Source organism: Cynocephalus volans, chromosome 11, assembly GCF_027409185.1.
Source record: "Cynocephalus volans isolate mCynVol1 chromosome 11, mCynVol1.pri, whole genome shotgun sequence".
NCBI lineage: Eukaryota > Metazoa > Chordata > Mammalia > Dermoptera > Cynocephalidae > Cynocephalus > Cynocephalus volans.
In genome coordinates, this window is record NC_084470.1 from 67,236,194 (window position 1) to 67,241,328 (window position 5,135).

A 5,135-nucleotide genomic window follows, 5' to 3' on the forward strand; every position below is an offset into this window, starting at 1 on the left:
CTCCGCGGGGAGAAGCCGGGGCCACCGTGGAGCAATGGAAGTGCGGAAACCTTATCTGACTCCATTTCAGCGGAATCCCACTTCACTAGCTCTTGAGGGAGGATATGGGGGAGATGAAGGAACAGATCATCTTAAATCAGTTGAAGAAAATAGCACATTTGGTACACTTATCCTCTGCAATAATGGGTAGGAGAGACTAGGAGATTTAGAAGAAAAATGTCATGTAGTGAGAGAGCATACATTTTTATGCGGATGTGCCTTTGAATTTATCCTTATTGCTTTTTTCAGCCCATAAAGGTAAAACAGACTTGTTTTCTTTTCTTTCCTTCCCCTCTACGGTGGACTCATTGAATTGTGTCCCCCAAAGCTCATATATTAGAAGCTTAATTCCCACTGTAATTGTTGAGAGTAGGAAATCCTATTATGATATTTGAAAGGTGGGGCCTTGAAGAGGTGATTAGATTGTAAGACCATGCCATAGTGAATAGATTAATAATGGTGGTCAGAGCATGGTTCTGAGGGCTTTAAAAGAAGAGCACATGAGAAGCTCTCTCTCTCTCTGCTCCACCATTTCTGCCATGTGAGACCCCTGCATCGCTGTAAAGCCACCACCAAACAAGACCCTCACCAGATGTGTTCCCTGGACTTTGGACTTCCCAGCCTCCAAAACTGTAAGCAATACATTTCATTTTTCTTACAAATTACCCAGTTCCATGCATTTTGTTATTAACAACAGAAATGTACTAATGGTCCTTCCTTCCTTCCTTCCTTCCTTCCTTCCTTCCTTCCTTCCTTCCTTCCTTCCTTCCTTCCTTCCTTCCTTCCTTCCCTCCCTCCCTCCCTCCCTCCCTCCCTCCCTCCCTCCCTCCCTCCCTCCTGTCCTCCCTCCCTCCCTCCTGCCCTCCCTCCCTATAGTATGATTGACATACTAAACTGCATATATTTAAACTGTACAATTTGATAAGTTTTGATACCCATTTGTATGTGTATACATACATGTATAGAGGTGCTCATGTATCCAAAATCAAAATGGTAAACATAGCGCTTGCTTTGGCAGCACATATGCTAAAACCAGAACGATCCAGAGAAGATTAGCATGGCCCTGCACAAGGATGACATGCAAATTTGTGAAACACTCCAGACCCCCCCAAAATGGTGAACATATCCATCAACCCAAAAAGTTTCTTCAGACTTTTTTGTACTCTCCCCTTTCCATCCCTCCCTGCCCTACCCTCTACATCCCCAGGCAAACACTGATCTGCTTTCTGTCACTATAGATTAGTTTGCATTTTCTAGAATTTTCTGCAAAATGGAATTATACAGTATGTACTCTTTTTATAGCTTGGCTTCTTTCACTTAACGTAATTATTCTGAGATCCATCTATGTCGTTGTGGACATCAGTTCCTTCTCATTGTCAACTATTATTCCATTGTATGGATGCATCACAGTTTGTTCATTCATTCACTTGTTAATGGGCCTTTGGGTTGTTTCCAGATTTCAGCAATTACAAATAAAGCTGTTATGAACATCCAAGTGCAAGTCTTTTTTTTATGGACACATACTTTTATTTTCCTTGGGTAATTACCTGGGAGTGAAATGGCTGGATCATATGGTAAGTAATGTTTAACTTTTTAAGAAACTGTTTTCTAAAGATGGTGTGCCATTTTACATTTCTACCAACAATATATGTTTAAAAAACATTAGAGAAACATTTAAGGTAGAAATAAAGTCCTTAAGGTAGATAGTAAAAATTCTTATAATTTTACCTCCTAAAGATTGATTGCCCTGGTTCACTGCTGTAAATCCTTCCAGGGTTTCTATTTCTTTTTCTTTTTCCTTCTTGTCCTTGTATAGAAGCAGACTGAGAATAAAATAAATAAAATAAATAATATTTATTCAAAATTTCTTAGGCAAAATGTGGAGAAAGTGATTTTCTGTTAATAAAAAATAATACTCTTTCTTTTCAAAATAAAGGATTTATTACATGCACAGAATATAACCTGGCCTTTTAACTTATTTGGAATTGCCCTGGAATTGAAGTTCTTCAAGCCAGTCAGCTTCCTGAGGTCGGTCCTCAAGGACAGATGTTTCAGGTGATGCACCAAGAAAGCACTAGGTCTTAGGGGCAGTGTGCAGCCCTGACAAAGGACTACGCTGACATGACCAAAGATATGAGAGAATCTGTCATCCAGCTGGATTCTGGCTTGGTTGGCAAAGCCAACATTATACCTAGTGCCAAGGGAGGAAAGAATTTTAATTTTCCCCATGTGGTGCTGTGTATCTCTGATCACTGTCTATGACAGGTCTATCCCACATGGAAACCCAAGTTAGCTGGCACCGTGTTTCCATTTATTCCAGTACTGTTTTGGCTCCCCTTCTACACTGGCACCCTAAGAAGCTGCCTGGCTGATCAGCAACTCAGTCTAGCTCTATGCATGTATTAATGTATATTAGTGGTATTTTTATATTAAAACTATGTACACAAATTGAATAATATGAATGCATGTTGATCTGTAACTTGCCCCCGTCACTCCCCATTTAACAATAAAGTTTGAGATCAGCCTATGTACAACCATCACACTCTTTTGTAGTCCAGCTGATGGATGAACTGTAATGTACTCCTTATCAAACTTAAATGAGCACATGAATCACCTTGAGGAGCTTGTTAAACTGCAGCTTCTGACTCAGTAGGGCTGGGGTAGTGCCTGGGACTCTGCACACTCCTGGGTGATGCCCATGCTGCTGGTGAGACCATACTTTGAGAAGCAAAGCTATGCTGTATGTAATCAGCCCACTTGTGAGGGACATTTAGGTTGTTATAAACAGTGCTGCTGCAATAAACATCCTTGAAGATACATTCTGGACACTAGATGTGGAGTCAGAAGACGTAATGTTGAGTTCTGACCCTGACACTAACTGTGTGAACTTAAGCGAGTCACTTCAACTTTCTGAGCTGCCAGTTAGTCCCTGCTCCGTGGAAATTCAGTGAGTGGTCACAAATGCCTCCACTCTTTTAGGCCATAGTGGTAATGATAGATAGTCTCTGTCCTTGATCACTCTGAAAATATTACTGATCCTGGCTTGCAGAGGAGTAGATGAGATAAGGATGGAAAAGGGCTTTGTCAGTGGTAAAGCCATCTGCAAAGGGGAAGTCATGTTCCAGTTAGAAGGCAGACTGGGTTTGCCAGGTGAGCAGTGGCTAGATAGATTTTTCATTAGCAGAAAACTGCTCTGTGGCATTTGTCTGCAATTAAGAAAAAAACAACCATCACCAGACTCACACATAAATCTTCTGAAGAAGTGAAAGCCAGACTGGGTGGAGAAAGAGGCCCAGTTGTTTGCAAATTTTGTGTGTGTGATTCCAGCAAGACTGGGGTGGGGTGTGGCACACTCTGGCTGTGGGTTCCACCTTGGGATGGGAAGGCCCAGTGTGGGAAAGTCAAGGCCCTTAGCAGGCCCTGGCTCCCCGCCCCTGCCAAATGGACAATGCACAGATGTGCAGTGATTAGTGGCTGCTGCCTTTATTCCTTCACCATTGCCAGGCAAGCTGCATTTTGGGCAATTAGGGCTGTGGGTTCTTTTTTTTTTTTTTTTTTTTTGTCTTTTTTTTTTTTGTGACCGGCGTACCTCGCTCAGCACACCGGCCATCCTTATATAGGATCCGAACCCGCGGCGGGAGCACTGCTGCGCTCCCAGCGCCGCACTCTCCCGAGTGCGCCACGGGGTCAGCCCAGGGCTGTGGGTTCTGAGGGACTTAAGAGCTTAGATAGTCAGAGCTGGCTTCTGCAGTTGGTTAGACCAGGGTTCAAATACAGATTCTGGCTGGCCAGTTAGCTCAGTTGGTTAGAGCACAGCCTTATAACCCCAAGATCATGGGTCTGGATACCCATACTGGCCAGCCACCAAAAAAGTAAAAGTAGAAAAAAAAAAAGATACAGATTCTGATTTAATACCTGTATAACCTTGAATGACTTGATTTTTGGGGGGATCCTGAGTTTCCCTACCTGTAACATGGGGATGGCAATAATAGTATCACACTCACAGTGTTCCTGAGAAGATTAAAAAAGATAACCCATGTTAAGATGCTTAGCTCTTAAGCACAGTGGAAAAAAGGTTGATGGAAAATAAACATCAGTTTCTAAAAAAAAAAAAAGAAGATGCTGGCACTAGGAAGTGGCATTTACTATAGTGATGAGGATCAAAGGAGCAAAAATAAAGTCACTTAGCCCATTGTGTGAGTCCAGTAAAGAATAAACATTGCTCTGCACATTCTGAACCCTGCATTAGCCGGTGGGATGGGAGTGGAAGGGTTGGGGTGAAGGCCTGTGCCTTCCTCAAGCAGCCCCACCTTATCTCAGGGCAGGGCTGGCTGGTGGGGCCCCCAGACCTTCAAAATGCCATTGCCTTTTGTCACCCCGTGGGGAAGGCCTGCTTTCCCAGCACCTCTCCTCCCTCTTCCCACCAGAGTGGGCTTTCTCCCAGGACCGCACCCAGATGGCCCCAGGACCTTCACAGTCAGCACTGGGGGTAGGAGGGAGGCCTCCCCTTCTCTAAGGAGCTGCTGAGGGAACCAGCTCCTCTTCCTCTTGGTGCTGGAGGCAGAGCAAACATTCCCCTTTATATTTTGCTTCTCTTTTTTGCAAGCAGGGTGTAAACATTGGTGTAAAATTACAACTGAGAAGGCCCCCGCCCTGGGGAGGATATAAATTCATTTTGTAAGGTCTGGTTCTCCATCTCTGTTCTTTTTGGAAAGTGGGCTTCTAAATCCGGAACTTTCAGCCTGTGTTCTTTGGATGTTTACTCATGAAGGTGAAATAATAATCATGATAATAGTAGCGGTGTCAGCTTCCTCAGTGGAGACTTATCTAAGTTTTTTTTTTTAAAAGATGACTGGTAAGGGGATCTTAACCCTTGACTTGGTGTTGTCAGCACCACGCTCTCCCAAGTGAGCTAACCGGCCATCCCTATAAAGGGATCCGAACCTGTGGCCTTGGTGTTATCAGCACCACACTCTCCCAAGTGAGCCACGGGCCAGCCCTTCTGCTAAGTTCTGTACACGTAGTTTCTCATTTATCAGAAACTCCTAGAAGATATAATGTTAATGTAGGTTAAAGGTAAGGAAACAAAGTCAGGG

General features: G+C 43.6%; 1 non-coding gene across 1 annotated transcript; it reads left to right on the forward strand.

The window, feature by feature from the left end:
* Window positions 1-1,041: 1,041 nt before the first annotated feature.
* Window positions 1,042-1,147, forward strand: LOC134391408 (U6 spliceosomal RNA). Its single transcript, XR_010024952.1, has one exon. It is a non-coding gene; the product is annotated as a U6 spliceosomal RNA (small nuclear RNA).
* The last annotated feature ends 3,988 nt before the right edge of the window (window positions 1,148-5,135 follow it).